The sequence below is a fragment of the Schistocerca americana genome, chromosome 2 (genome assembly GCF_021461395.2).
Source record: "Schistocerca americana isolate TAMUIC-IGC-003095 chromosome 2, iqSchAmer2.1, whole genome shotgun sequence".
In the NCBI taxonomy this organism is placed as follows: domain Eukaryota; kingdom Metazoa; phylum Arthropoda; class Insecta; order Orthoptera; family Acrididae; genus Schistocerca; species Schistocerca americana.
This window is the reverse complement of record NC_060120.1, coordinates 97236976-97254206: the sequence shown is the minus strand read 5'-3', so window position 1 is coordinate 97254206 and position 17231 is coordinate 97236976. Positions and strand designations below refer to the sequence as shown.

General features: G+C 36.8%; 1 protein-coding gene across 4 annotated transcripts in view; it reads left to right on the top strand.

Annotated features, from left to right (window-relative positions):
- LOC124595805 overlaps positions 1-17231 on the top strand; it is a 249294-nt gene that overhangs the window by 157440 nt on the left and 74623 nt on the right. The gene's annotated exons all lie outside the window — the stretch shown is intronic.

Sequence of the window (17231 nt, the reverse complement as noted above, 5' to 3'; positions counted from 1 at the left end):
TCACAATTGTCATGTTGTGAGAGCATCTTCTGCAACAGGATATTGTATGTTGCCAGTATACACCCTCTGCCTATGCCCATTCATGCTAATTGATAATTTTGTGGTAGTCGCTGAGGTCACAATTGTCATGTTGTAAAAGCCTGTTCTGCAACAGGATATTGAATGATGCCAGTACACACCCTCTGCCTATGCCCATTCATGCTAATTGATAATTTGGTGGTATGTTCTGCAACAGGATATTGTATGTTGCCAGTATACACCCTCTGCCTATGCCCATTCGTGCTAATTGATAATTTTGTGGTAGTCGTGCCAATGTAAAATGCCAAACAGTCTTTAACTGGTACATGATGTGTTGTTTCACAGGTGGCTCTATCTTTGATAGTATTATGTTTTGCCCGTTACAGGGCTGCTATAGGTGGTGGTAGGAGGGTGTATAGACCAAGTCTTGCGGAGGGGACGGTCACAGGGGTAGTAGCCACACGGTAGGGAGATGGGTGCAGAAGGAGCATAGGGAATGACAAGAATATTGGGGAGATTGGGAGGTCAACAAAAAGCTATTCTGGGCATGGTGGGCAAAATTTCGGACAGAGTGTATCAAATTTCAAGGCATGATTTTAATAAGTCGTGACTCTGTCAAAGTAGCTGATTAGTACATTCAAGACCATGGTAATACTGAGTCACCTATGGTGTGCTCTGAAGTTGTTTTTTGGAGGGATCAGCAGTACTAGTATTGGATGTGATGGCCTGGTAAATTTGCTTTTGAACTAGGCTGGTTGGGTAATTACATGCACGTGACATTAGTGCCTGTTTCACCACATGCACCACCTGAGTTCTTCCCCCCAGACTCCAGTTTCAAAGAAAAGTCCACAGGTGGGAATTAACAATACAACATGTCCATGGTTCTCGCCACCCACCTGGTCATAATTTACGTTAATTTCTCATGTCTCAGCAATTCTTCACAGTAACTGCTCTTTTCTTCACTCCGTTTTAGTTTTCTACATCTTTCATTGTCTTACCTGTCTATTTTTCACCACTGCCCTCCCACCTCTGTTACGTACAATGCACTTAGCTTTTCATTCTTATTAACTCATTCATGATGTCTAAGCAGTAATCTCTGTCCTGCATATTACCCTGTCTTCCACCTTTAAGCTCTCTGGTTTTCAAATCTCGTCCAATGCAGTCCCCAACACTCAGTCTTTCCTTCTCATCCCGTGTAGTAACTCTCCCCTGAACTGAAGTTCTGGATGACTTTCTCGAACTCTACCCCTTTTCCTAGACCTCTACAGTTCTTTTTTTTTTTCACCCATCTTCCTTCCCCTTCAAGCCTTCCTCCTGAAGAAGGAACCATTGGCTCCAAAAGCTTGCCTAATTACAACCTTCTTTTATGTATGTCTTCTGCCGCCACTTGGTGAGTAGATTTTTTATCTACCCAATTAAATGAAACACTGATATAGGTTTAACAGTGTTAGAATGGTAAGTGTTTGCATTAATTTCAAAGTCTGGTTTTAGAATATGAAATGGTAATGTGTTCCTAGTGTCAGTATTGTAAGACTGTACTCAGTATATATTACTGGTTCCTGATGCTAGTCACAGTTGGTTACAACTTTGGTGTACATTCGTGAAGGGTAGAAATTGGTCAACAGAGTTGTCTAACATCAACATTATTTGTGATCTGGATTGAAATTGTTTAGGTAATATGAAGTGATTTTGTTCCTTATGTGTTTTTATCCTGCTACATTGCAAGTAGATATAAGAAATTTTTGTAACTTTTTCTGGTTTGACAAGTTTGTTTACAGAATAAATAAATGTACTGGAGAACAGAAATAAAAGTTTTAGATTTTATGTAGTACAACTATGATCACTGTGTAATAATCAAACCAAAGAGGAATGGTCCTAGCATACAAACAATGCAGTGGAAAAATAACATGAATTTTGAGTGCGACAAACATGTACACTGTATTAGTCATTACTTGCACATTTGATTATATGCACTGGAAGCTAAGCTTTTTTTCCCCTTTTTTTACGTGGTACTGATGGCATTACAGCACCATCTTAAATTTTATAAGTAGAGCAGTTTCTGATATTTTAAATGTTGTTTGAACTTTCAATCTTAACTGTCACGTAATAAGTACATCATAATACCCTTAAGTGCCAGATGTTACATTTCTCTGCGGAACCATTTTTATGTTATTCCTAAGATTTTTGCAACCACTAAGTAAGTCTTTTTTTTTGGTAAAAAGGCAACAAATTAAAAAACTGAGTCCCATAATAATCTTTTTATAACCATGCACATTGTTGGTACGGTATACACACAATCAGGTTCTGTGCGACAGCGTAGTAGCTCTTCTGCAAAGGACTTGCTATCCAACAGATGCTTATCTCTTTGAATAATTATTCACTTCTGATTTGTTGTATCTGCCCACATGCATCCTTGTAAATTGCATCATAATGTATGTCAAAGTCCAAATCTTACGCAGAACACTTACCATTATTTAATTAAGACATTAGCTTTCTGCATTTGTATCATTATCACATGTGGCTCAGATGCAGTTGTGATATCCTTCTACAGAAATTATGTTACGTATATTTGAAAATATAGGTGACTTACTTTTCTTCCTGACTTTTTAATCCATATTTCGTTAAGTGCTGTTCTCAATAAGAGACTGGTATATGCACAAAATGTTAGTTGTAGTGTAGAATATTAACTCCAATTGCTGCACTGTCACAATAGCATCATTAATAATACTTCTGGCCAAATATTCCACTCATAATTGCATTTAGACATTTAATTTTTCTAGTTACCATGTTTTTAATCTACAGTAAATCTTACTTTCCTTAAGAGATTTATGTACTTGGATAATTTTTACCATTTGTAAAAGTTTATATGTGTTATAATATGATATTATGTCACTGGGTGTAAAAACATGTGCTAGTTATTTTTGTTTTAAAGTCTTAGGGATTTTCGTTCTTTGGTTTCATTTGCAGAATAAGAAGAGAAAGTGTGTGTGTGTGTGTGTGTGTGTGTGTGGGGGGGTGGGGGGGGGGGGGGAATCAGTGTTGAGAAAGGTATTTCTGGAAGCTGTTTGACATGAATTTTTGTACATCGTTGCAGGAAGGGAAACTATAGATTTCAATGAAATATTCCCATTGTCATCGAAATGATGTGAGTAATGGGGAAATGTAATAGAAAATGGTTATCTCACATCTATATATTCCAAAATTGTTTGGTGGAGTGGATTTTTGCTTTGCCTAGAGTTTCCTGAAATGTTTGTTATTATTATTATTATTATTACGAGGGTGAGTCAAATGAAAAACTTAAATATTTTTTAAATATTATTTATTGTGCAGAAGTGGTACAAAGCTGTATCACTTTTCAACATAATCCCCCCCACGCTCAATGCAAGTCCTCCAGTGCTTACAAAGTACATAAATTCCTTAAGAAAAAATTCTTTTGGTAGTCTGCGCAACCACTCATGCACCGCGTGGCATACCTCTTCATCAGAATGGAACTTCTTTCCTCCCATTGCGTCTTTGAGTGGTCCAAACATATGGAAATCACTTGGGGCAAGGTCTGGTGAGTATGGTGGATGAGGAAGATGCTCAAAATGCAGGTCTGTGATTGTTACAAATGTTGTATGGGCAGTGTGGGGCCTTGCATTGTCATGTTGCAAAAGGACACCTGCTGACAGCAATTCACGTTGCTTTGATTTGAATGCAGGCCACAGATGATTTTTTAGGAGATCTGTGTATGATGCACTGGTGACAGTGGTCCCTCTAGGCTTGTAATGCTCCAAAATGACACCTTTTTCGTCCCACAAGAGAGTCAGCATAACCTTCCCTGCTGATTGTTCTGTTCGAAACTTCTTTGGTTTTGGTGATGAGGAATGGCGCCATTCCTTGCTCGCTCTCTTCATTTCCGGTTGGTGGAAGTGAACCCAGGTTTTGTCCCCAGAAACGATTCTTGCAAGGAAGCCATCACCTTCTTGTTCAAAGTGCCGAAGAAGTTCTTCACAAGCATCAACACGTCATTCTCTAATTTCAGGAGTCAGCTGTCGTGGCACCCATCCTGCAGACACTTTGTGAAACTGGAGCACATCATGCACAATGTGGTGTGCTGACCCATGACTAATCTGTAAACATGCTGCAATGTCATTCAGTGTCACTTGGTGGTTTTCCTTCACTATGGCGTCAACTGCTGCAATGTTCTATGGAGTCAGAACTCGTGCCTGACCTGGACGAGGAGCATCTTCCACTGAAGTCACACTATCTGTGAACTCCCTACTCCATTCGTAGACTTGCTGCTGTGACAGACATGCATTATCATACTGATTCATCGATGAATTTCAATAGGTTTCACACCTTCACTATGCAAAAACCGAATAACAGAACGCTGTTCTTCTCTGGTGCAAGTTGCAAGTGGGGCGGCCATCTTTATACTGATACTGTGACGGTATGTGTGCATCTGCAGTATGCTGCTACCTACAGGCTATTCTGCACGCTGTTTGTAGCACGCTTACCAACTTGCAGGATAACGGCTCGAAATTTTGATTTGTTATTACAAATTTAAGGTTTTCATTTGACTCACCCTCATATTATTATTATTATTATTATTATTATTATTATTATTATGTTACTATCTTGAAACCAGGGATTCCAACTGCATTTTCTCTGCTCAGATATCATTCACTGTACATTTGTCCTGCGTAGTTACTGTATTTGTGCAAATTTAGGCTGCACCTAAACTTTTGACCCTAGATCATAGTAAAAAGAAAATCTCAAATATGGGTTGCACTATTGAATTTATCACCATTTGCAAAGTACTACTACTACTACTACTACTACTAATAATAATAATAATAATAATAATAATAATAATAAACCCTGTGGAGGCCCGGGAAAAGAATAGGCCTCCGGTATGTTCTGCCAGTCGTAAAAGGTGATGAAAAGAACAAACCACTAATAGGGCTAACCACTAATAGGGCTAACCCCCCTTTTAGTGTGATTAGTTGGTTCGGAACAGAACTAATGAAGCCTCGGACAAACGCTGTCATGGTCGGGGATGACGCTTGAACCCTATGCCCGTCCAAAATGGTAACGACACTGCTAGCCACATGGAAAATGATTTAAATCCAAATAGAGGTGTTTTGCAGGATATGCTTCTTGCAACTATTCTAGAAGGAAAACGAAGACAAAGGATGAGATGGTCAGATGAAGTTAACCAAAAGCTCATGTTCTGTTATTACCAAGCAACAAACTTAGGAACCAACACAACTGGATACAGACCACAAGTATACACAACATTTATTACCAGATACCTAGAATTAAAATTTTTAACAGAACAACGATTAGCTGATCAGATCCATGTAATAATCAAAAATAACAGGATACCCCAGTCGGAATTAGAAAACATCAAACAACAAGTACAACAAATACTGGAACAAAATAATGAGCAATCAGAAGAAGCAGTAATGGACTCAAACATCCCAGGGGGGAAAAAAAACAAAGAACAACAAGCATCAATTAAACAATCAGAGGAAAACGAAATCTTAAGGCAGCCACCAGAACAAGCACAAATAGAACACGAAGTGACACACATGTTAGATATAGAGGAAACATTTCAGCTGACATATATAGAATACAAAGACACAAATACAGACATTAGACCATTTTTGTTGGCATAGACCACCAAATAACCCACAAGTCGAAACAACAATAACAACTATCAACATAATCATACACAACAAAATAAATGAAAAAAAAAAACTATGGAAGAGTTACAACTACTGGTTTATATAGGAGCATTCACTACACTAAATATGCACACTAGGCAGAGATCAGAACCAACCAACACAACAGAAGAAACCCACAAAACCAGCATGGCAACACAGGCTACAGATCAGAATAGAAAACCTGAGAAAAGACATCGTACAGCTAACACAATTTATAAGAAATGAAATATCAGACAAAAAATGAAAAAGGTTAGGTAAAATCTCACAACAAGAAGCGATAGAGCAATTAGATGAAAAGAAGCAGAAATTACAAGCATTGGCCAAATGACTTAGATGATACAAAAAAGGTGAAAATAGAAGGAAACAAAACCAAACATTCAACACAAGCCAAAAGAAATTTTACCAGACAATAGATAACAAACACATTAAAATAGACAATCCACCAAACATAACAGACGTGGAACACTTCTGGAGCAACATATGGTCAAACCCGGTACAACATAACAGACATGCACGGTGGATACAAGCAGAAACAGACACATACAAGATGATACCACAAATGCCTGAAATGATAATTTTGCAACATGAAGTCACCCGAGCAATTAATTCTATGCACAATTGGAAAGCCCCTGGAAAAGATAAAATAGCAAATTTCTGGCTAAAGAAGTTCACCTCAACACATTCACATCTAACTAAATTATTTAACAGTTTACATTGCAGACCCATACACAGTCCCTGATACACTTACACAAGGATTAACTTACCTGAAACCTAAAGATCAAGCAGACGCAGCAAACCCAGCAAAATATCGCCCCATAACATGCCTACCAACAATATACAAAATATTAACTTCAGTCATTACACAGAAATTAATGACACATACAACACACAACAAAATTATAAATGAAGAACAAAAAGGCTGTTGCAAAGGAGCACGAGGATGTAAAGAGCAACTGATAATAGATGCAGAGGTGACATATCAAGTTAAAACTAAACAAAGGTCACTACACTACGCATACATTGATTACCAAAAAGCTTTTGATAGTGTACCCCACTCATGGTTACTACAAATATTGGAAATATACAAAGTAGATCCTAAATTGATACGGTTACTAAACATAGTAATGAAAAATTGAAAACCACACTTAATATCCAAACAAATTCAAATAATATCACATCACAGCCAATACAGACTAAATGTGGAATATACCAAGGAGACTCATTAAGTCCTTTCTGGTTCTGCCTTGCTCTGAACCAACTATCCAACATGCTAAACAATACAAGTTATGGATATAATATCACTGGAACATACCAACACAAAATCACACATTTCATATACATGGATGATCTAAAACTATTGGCAGCAACAAATCAACAACTCAAGCAATTACTAAAGATAACAGAAGTATTCAGCAATGATATAAATATGGCTTTTGGAACAGGCAAATGTTAGAAAAATAGCATAGTCAAGGGAGAACACACTAAACAAGAAGATTACATATTGCATAACCACAGCGACTGCGTAGAAGTGATGGAAAAACAGATGCCTATAAATATCTAGGATACAGACAAAAAATAGGAATAGATAATACAAATATTAAAGAAGAACTAAAAGAAAAATATAGACAAAGACTAACAAAAATACTGAAAACAGAATTGACAGCAAGAAACAAGACAAAAGCTATAAATACTTATGCTATACCAATATTGACCTACTCATTTGGAGTAGTAAAATGGAGTAACACAGACCTAGAAGCACTCAATACACTTACACGATCACAATGCCACAAATGTAGAATACATTACATACATTCAGCAACAGAAAGATTCACATTAAGCGGAAAGGAAGGAGGAAGGGAATTTATTGACATAAAAACCTACATTATGGACAGGTAGACAATTTAAGAAAATTCTTTACAGAACGAGCAGAAACTAGCAAAATACACAAAGCAATCACTCATATAAATACATCGGCTACACCATTGAAATTTCATAACCATTTCTACAACTCTTTAGATCGTATAACATCAACAGATATGAAGAAAGTAATTTGGAAAAAGAAAACACTACATGGCAAGCACCTGTATCATCTAACACAGCCACACATCGATCAAGACGCATCCAACACATGGCTAAGAAAAGGCAATATATACAGTGAGACGGAAGGATTCATGATTGCAATACATGATCAAACAATAAACACCAGATATTACAGCAAGCATATTAATAAAGACCCCAATACCACAACAGATAAATGCAGACTTTGCAAACAACAAATAGAAATAGTAGATCACATCACAAGGGGATGTACAAAACTAGCAAATACAGAATACACCAGAAGACATGACAATGTAGCAAAAATAATACATCAAGAACTTGCCATACAGCATAAACTAATAAAACAACACATTCCCACATACAAGTATGCACCACAAAATGTACTGGAGAATGATGAATACAAATTATACTGGAACAGAACCATTATAACAGATAAAACAACACCACATAACAAACCTGACATCGTACTCACCAATAAAAAGAAGAAATTAACAAAACTAATCCAAATATCCATACCCAATACAACAAATATACGGAAGAAAAGAGGAGAAAAATTGAAAAATACATCCAACCGGCTGAGGAAGTCAGGGAAATGTGCATCAGGACAAAGTTGACATTATACCAATTATACTATCAACTACAGGAGTCATACCACACAATATCCACCAGTACATCAACGCAATACAGCTACATCCAAATGTATATATACAACTACAGAAATCTGTAATTATTGATACATGTTCAATTACCCGAATGTTCCTAAATGCAATGTAACATATACCGTACAGTTAAAAGGAAGTTACGCTTGATCAAGACCCGCATCACTTTCCATTTTTAACCAGACATAACGTCTGAGAAAGGAAAGAAATAATAATAATAATAATAATAATAATCCTGCTTAAGAAATGAGCAACTTAGGGTTATCAGCTATACATCATGTAAAGGGAAACAGAAAGTAAGAAGCTAAATGTAGATTTCATGTGTGTGTGTGGGGGAGACATTTGTTGGTGTGCAAGTGAAGAGAAACTCTTCAAAAATTTGAAAAGTTGGTGTTAATTTTGAGGGTGAAAGTGCAAATATCCAGATGTGGAAAAGGACAGGAAATTTCTCATTTTAACCTCTCATGAGATTTTTCGAATATGTTGAATAGGAAAATGTTAGTAATTTTGTAATTATCATTCTGTAAGTATAAAATAAAATTCTTGCAAAATTCCAAGCACTCTCCTCCATATCTCAGCTTACACTCAGAATTTCAAAATTTACTCTCGAGACACCATTTATTAGGTTCATAGACATAATTGTACAAAATTTCATATTTTTAGCCTTCATAGCTTCTGAGAAACAGATAGATAAACTTTAAAAAGCATAATTTTTGGCAAAAAACTATTTAAAGTTCAGCCTAATGTTTGTCACCCCTTCAGAGTACCCCAGATTCGTACTCATGGTCCTCTTTCCCTTCAAGGCTTCTCTTTTGGTTTCCTGTTTTCTGCCTTCTTTCCTTTACGAGGTCTTCGGTTGAATTTTTAGTTCTGAGATGTGCTTTAACATTTTCGCTGCCATGAGAGTGCTGGTAATCTCAGAAGTGGCTTCCTCACAAGCCAGAAGGGCACCGACTCCCTCAGTTTCAGTCACATTCAGTCGGCTCTGAAACGGAGTGGTCTGGCAGGAAACCCAAATCTGCTTTTTTAATGGCCTTTCGGGTAACATCGTCTGGTATGTTCAGTGACCACTAGATTGCAGATTCATTTACTTGTGAAACACTGCACTCTGTTTGATGTGGTCTTGATACATTGTTTTCAGAGTTAAGTTTTAATTGTTTAGAAATAGTCTTGTGTAGCAGTGCAGCATAGTGATTGTAAGTGTTGGAATAAGAAACTGAAGAATATTTCAGGTAACTATTTGGCACATTACAAATTATTCTATAATCACTTGCTAAACACCAAATGTATTTTGACACTATTACTTTGCTCTCTGTTGCATAGTAAATGGCTCAATCTAATGGTAGGCCAAAGACGAAACGCGATGGAGATACAAGTCCCTGTCCCCCAATTCGTAAAAAGAGACTGAAAGATAAGTCTGATATCTTGACAGAGGAAGAGCTGTTAAAAATTCTCAATGCTCATGATGGTGAGTTATCTGATGTTTGTGATTTGAGTGATGACAATGATAATGACAATATACTCAATGAAACTTCCTCACCCAAGCAACAATTTGTGTCTGAGAATGAAAGTGATGAGGAATTGGAAGAAGGTAATGAGCCATCCATTACACAACCTCTCTCTCCTCAATCTCTAGAAGGAAGTGAAAATGAAAACTGGGCTGAAGTGGACAGTAGCACACTGAGGAACATACAATTCAGAAATATGGAAACCTTTGAATATAATGGCCTACATTGCCCCGAGAATCAGAAGAATCTGAAACCTATACAAGTCTTTAGAACTTTCATTGGGGACGATATTCTACCAAGTTCTTTGGCAGCTAGTTCACTACCCACACATTAGCGACAATTGGAGTAAAAGTGTTGTTTACGGGGACAACCTGGTCGCTTGAACTATGTCCCATAATCTATTTCGACTGCTGTTGAGCTTTGTCCATTTCGAGGACAATGCAACTGCAGATAAAAGTGATCATATATTCAAGATCTGAAAACTCCTTGATATAATCCAGAGTAAATTTTGCTTGCAGTATGAACCGGTAAAGACGCTAGGAGTGGACAAGTCGATGGCGCCCTTTCGTGGACAACTTTTATTTCGCCATTACATCCCCAGCAAGACCCATAGATATCGAATCAAGGTATTTAAACTTTGTAACCAAGCTGGTTATATGCTGTGAGTGATTGTTTACACAGGGCAGCTATACTATGTCATTAAAAATCTTGCAGAAAAAGTAGTTTTAGACTTAATGGAAAATATGCAAATAAGGGACTGACAATTATTACACAAGCGTGTCATTAGCTAGGCATTTGCTGGACAGAAATATCAACATCGTAGGTATCCTGAGAAAAAACAGAAAGATCCCCCCCCCTCCCAAATCATGATGTCGCAAGTAAGAAAAGGCAAATTCATTGGAAGAGTGTATAATGGAATAGTAGTAACAAAATGGCAAGACAAAAGAGATGTGATGTTTCTCACTGCTGTATTTACGCGAATCTAATGCCCCATTGAATGTAATGTGCACCCCAATTTTAAAAATTAAATTGATAAAATAAAGGGACTTTTGGCACATCGCTGGTAGGGTATTTTTGTAATGTTGAAATTTATTTTACATGTATTTTCATTACTAAAAAAGAATGCCTAACTTAATTACCTACAAGACTTACAAAGAAACATACTGTAAATTACAGGTGTTACTCATCATTACTCACTAATATCATCATTACTGGAATCCTCTGAAGAGTCTACATCAGAAATATATTCATTTCCTCCTTCCCTGCCATCCTTGGTGTCGTTCCATAACATGTATTCACTGCCATCTAGAGTATTTGAAACACAACATTTCTTAAATGATTTTACGATCATTGGTGCTTCGATGCATTTACAGGAAGCCGAAACCCAGTGTGCAACAATGTAGCGTGCAGCACTTTTAATTTTTCCTGTCGGAGTCAGTTCATGATTTGGTTCTCAAAACTATTGTTCGTAATGTTCCTGAATGTAACCTTTGAAAGGATTATTTATACAAACGTCCAGTGGTTGTAATACAGAAGTCATTCCTCCAGGACTAATAACAAGGTCACTGGGCAGGCTGAGGATTTTCTTTTTTTATGTTGTCAGTGAGATTACCACGAAATGCATGAAGACAAATCATTGATGGTTGATTGGAAAGTCCATCAGGACGGAGTTCCCACACGTTTCTGAGCCAGTCAAGCGTCAAAGTTTCAGTCATCCACCCCTTTTCTTGATTCTGAACAGTGACATCATCAGGGAATAACTTTCATTTTTTGGAGTCTTGGGGTTGTTTTTTGCTTGAAGATAAAAAAAGGGGGAAAGTTTGTTCCCATCTGCTGTGATTTCCAACATTACTGTTTTGTGCTAATTTTCGCACCCGGATGTTTTGATGGTAACTTCTTTTGTACCCTTCTTGTCAAATAAGTAATTACGTGGCATATCAAACCAAATTGGAGTCTCATCAGCATTACCTAGTTAGCCCATTGAAAAATTCTTCTCTTTCTTAAGTGTCATAACATACCGCTGAAATTCTCGATGTTTCTTCTCAAAATCCTGTTGAGGCTTTTTGCATATTGTTGTACAGCATCACAGAGATAAGCTCCCTCATTTCATAAAGCGATCAACCCATCCCTGGCTAGCCTTAAACTCTTGCTTCAGTATATTAAGAGCTGCAGCCACCCCTGTAGCTTTTTTTAATTATTGTGCCACTGGTCACAGGTTTCCCAGTCTTTCTCTTTTCTTGGACAAATTCCAAAACATTTACTTCAACATCATAGTGTCTTCCTTTGTGAGGTCCAGTGAATTTCTTTCTAATAGCACTAGTTGCAAATAATCCCAATTTCTGTTTCTCCTATAAGCAAATGTTACTCTCAGCTATGTTGAACTCTCTTCCTGCCCTTCTGTTACCGTAATTTTCAGCATAAAGAATTATTTTATGCTTCAAAGTAGCTTCATGCAATATTCTTCTCTGCTTGCTGTCTATTTCGTAACTACCTAATGCAAACACAATGTGAACTACCATAGTAGGCCAACAATAATGAAATAAGGTTGAGAAGTACAGCAATGCATTGTAATGTATGGGACAGTATCTACATTTAACGGAAGAAAAGAAAACGACATCACATTCTATTTGAACTGAGCAACTAAAGAAAATTTCCTCTCATGGCAGTAATGGATTTTGTTCTGACACCTGCTAACAGAATTCAGTACTGGAAATATATGCCAGCTCTTTTAAGGTGAGTAGGAACACCCTGTCCCAACAATGTTAAATTTAGTGGCTTGGCTTCCCTGTGTTTCAGGAACTACTGTAGCCATTGGTGTGAACCTTTTACAGGACATTTAACTGTATGTTAAGAGTCTACTGAACTACAGTAATTGCATTTCAGCCCTGCTTTCGGAAATACAATTTTTTAATTGCACATTTAAAATTTTGTTTACTCTCTTTGTATGTTATCCTAAATAATTTTAATTATACATAACATTATGTTGTTCTTTTAATTCAGTAGACTCAGGATATGTATGTTATTACTCCCAGAAAATTTGAATACTCTACTCGAAGTGGTTTCTGAGATTTAGGGTAAAATGCAACAGAAAATTTGAATTTTCAGGAACAGCTTCTAAAGTTTCAGAAGACTGTAACTCACTTAATATATGCTTAAGTTTTTATTTTTAGTCACTTAGCACCACCCTGGTCTTTTTCCAAGTTTTCTTCTTTCTGGACTCCTTAGTGGCCAACTGTGCTGCATACTCTGCTGTATCAGAGCAAACCTTGTCCATCGGTTGAAGTTGTCTACTGCTTTTTGCTCCAGGATTAAGTCCCATATTCTGTAGCACTTTCACCCTACCAATTTTGCCATCATTGAAAGCAACAACAGCATCACCAACCCCCCACTTTAGTGTCTTCATTCCAACAAAAACATTTTTTAATAAGCGAGTCCGTTTAAGATTATTGAACAACTCATTGGGACTTTGAGTGTGACCATGCAGACACTTTAGTAATTCAGGATTTGCTATGTCTCTGTAAATAGGTTTTATGATATCCATGACTGCTGCTGGGATGGAATGCTTATGGTTGCATGAACTGTTTGAGCACTGGGCATTGCGTTAATTGCACCATGAATTAGGTCCAGGAGGGCAAAGGTGGTGTTGTGGTTTTTCATCAGTTGACAGTTTATGGAAGAAGGTAGCCCATACTGCCTGCTTCATTTTCAACAAATCCTCAATATTATTTCTAATGGCCATCCCATAATACTGCTGTAGTTCATCAATCATTTTGTCTGTCAGCGTGCCTCTTATGGTTTTACCATCAGGAAGTTTCTTGTCTCTCAAACTTTGTTTCAACTTCCTCAATCTGGAGCCCATCCTCTTCTGGACATGACCAACACACTCTAGTTTTGTGATAATCTTCTCACCATAAGGCTGAGTGGCTACTACACTGTTATATGATTTTGAGTCTCCATCACCTAAGAACTTAGTGTGCCACATTCCCCTTTCATTCACAGATCTTCTAAAAATTTCAATAACTGCAGAGGCCTCCATACCACCACTTGTTCCTTCATAATTTCTGTCTCAGATATGCTCATCTTCATTCCCTGATTTACACTTATAACAATGTTTGGTTAAAATCTGGAAATCTGTTACCTTTCCAGTATCCACACTGGTCACTGTAGCAACAGAATTCTTAGAACTGTAGCCACACTTCTGTCAAGTGTCATCAAAAGCTACTGGTATGTCAGTCATACCATAATTTATTTCGACAGCTTTGTTTGCAGTGCCCTTCATTGACTCACATGCGACAGATTCCACAGCAACTCCAATAAATCTTGCATACTTCTCGATTTTGCAAGGTGGGTGTGGCATATTCATCACGGCACACATTGTTTCTGCTGCGGTGTGTCCTTTGCCAATAGCTCTCAATCCATAAAACCACCTAACATTTACTTCAAAATAATTGTCTTTACTCTTATCAGAATTCCAAAATGCGAGAGTATATTTACAACTGGCACAATTAATGATAAGTTTCCTGGCTCGTTAATTTGATACCTTACTGTCTCCATGTAAACTAACTGGCCCTCCACATATTTTACAACACACACTTTCACCTAACACCCTTGTTAAGATGTGTAAATCTATCAGAATATAACCTAACCTTCCATATACATAATTTTAGTTTTGAGAAAACTGTGTGTCACAACGGTATATTTTAATCTTCAAAGCACTCCTGGGTGTTTCTCTAGAGACTTACGAGTTTGCCTGTATTTCATTGTCTGTAACTTTACACGCCACATGTTGAACACAGTGTTTCCCTTTATTTGAAACTCGATTATCATGAAACCCACATTTCTTAAAAACACTTCATTTTGGCATCATACTTTACTTTTTGAGAGATTTACCAGTCTATTCGTCACTTTTCCTCGGAAAAACGTTAGCACTTCGACATTCAAAGCATGTTTATACACTGTTTTTGACAGTGCTACCAATACAAACTGATAATTTAACCTTTATAATACAGCAATATAAAAAAATTACCAATGTTATTAGATCTTGAAATAATGCACATAGAAATTAACATTTTCAACTGGGGTAGATTATATTTAAGAAAATAAAATAAAGTACTTCCCATGTGAGTTCATAAGTGATATACATATATTATTTTATTTGGAAAATTGCAAATTTTATAATGAGATAAAAATCCGAAAATGTGAAAAAAAATTTTTTTTCCATTCTAACTCCCCTTAACTTGATAACATCTTACCCAATTTACATCTTCCTTTCTTTAATTCACCGATACCTTATCTATATTTTCTTGCTGGAGTTTAATAAATGTTTAGCTACTTCAAATCACATAGGGTAAGAAATACTGGTGAACGATTCAAGTTTGTTTTCAGATCTAATGCGCCATCGAGTCTTATGCTAGATTCGTGTAAATATGGTCCTAAGCATGGCATTGAAATGCGAACCACTGGGAAGAAAAGCAAGAAAACGGGCGAGGAAATGTGTAAGGCTGTTGCCATTTTGCATTATAATGCGACAAAGTAAGGAATCAATGTGTCAGACCAGATCTCGAGTTATTTTTCACCACTGAGGAAAACAATAAGATAGTACCGTAAAGTGGCGTTTGAAATTATTCTCAACACAGCAGTAGTAAATGCTCACATTTTGTACAAAATATTTACTGAGACAAATATTACTATAAACAATTTTAGGGGGGAAATAATCATGAGCCTCTTGGAGAACATCATCTATACACCGACTCCCAATCAGTCTTCTAAACTTTTCACGAGCCATGCTCTAGTAGAGAGCATGCAGAGAGACAAGTCAAATAGAAAAATCCAGAACAGGCACAGAAGTTGCTACTTGAAGATTTCAAGAGATAAAAGAACAAATGAAGTGCAGAAACTTGCAGCAAAAACGATCACAATATGTAAGGAATGTCATGAATTTGTTTGCATTTTCTGTTTTTCAAAAACACACAAATTGTAAGAAAAACAGTTTTTGTTCCTATGTTTGTATGCTGTTTATTATATACACCTGATAAATAACAGTCGGTTGGATGCATTTTCATGTAAGTTATACCCTGTTTCTTTATCACATCCTGTAAGAAAGTGAGGTAGCTGGCGCCCTCAAGGCTTACAGTGACAACCTCTTTGAAGCTGATTTCACTTCAGGGCCATGAGGACACTGGCGACCTCACAATTTAAGCCCTCTTTTGAAGCATTTTGAGCTTTCATACATCTGGGGTGCACTTCACAACATTATAACATATTCAATATGTGGCTGGGGAAAAAAAAAAAAAAACTTTTTTTTTTTTTTTTTTTTGCCTGGGGTGAAACAGTCCTGTAAGCCGAATAGCAGCAAAAGTAACTGCGCCATAAGTTGCGATGAAAGTGTGATTTTATGATATTGTTTCCACATGAGTGAATTTAGAGAATGATTTGGATTCAGGGTTTTGCTGTGATCACATTTTTTTTAGAAGTTCAGGATTCACAGCCTTACTGATGTCTCCTGTGTAAGTTTGCTTGAAAGTAATCTGTGGAATCATTTTTCACTGAGCTAGTATTAAAGTGTTGTTTCAAAAAGTGGGAATGGCAGGAAAGTTGCATCACACATTTTGTTATTTTTCAGGCACATTAGATGCTATTTCATAATAGAAACTTTGGAAACTTATTGTCCATGAGTTCTACTTATAAATAAAATATAAATTGAAAATTTAAATTTTTTGGTCAATTTTATGAACGTCACTCCCTTAAAGTTTTGTGTGGGTGGGTTCAGCGATTCATGCAGTGAAATAATCTAGCTATTCATTACAGGATTACAATTGCATAACAACTGCATCAGGCGTACAAAAATAATTTGTTATCTTTCTAGCTTTATGTGATCTAGCTGCAATGCAAATATTTTTGTTTACATTCCCAAATGGGCAATGCAGACCAAATGCTGGACTATTTGGATTGTCCAAACAGCCATATAGTAAATAATATAGGGGAATATAGTGTGCAAATAACATACATGTGGCTGTTGAAAAGGAGCAGTGCAGTGATTTCTCTTTTCAGGAACAGCTGCTGTATTTGTGAACGAGGTATAAGCTTTTCTGCTGGTTTCTTCTGAAGCCATTGACGGTTTACAAAAGTGATTGCGACAACTTGTAATTATATTATTTTCAACTCACTTGTACATGCCATTTTGAAATTGACGATTTATAATCCCGGGGGGGGGGGGGGGGGGGAAATCTCAATTGCAGGCCACATCATGATTTTCAAAACAAAATTTAGGAAAAATT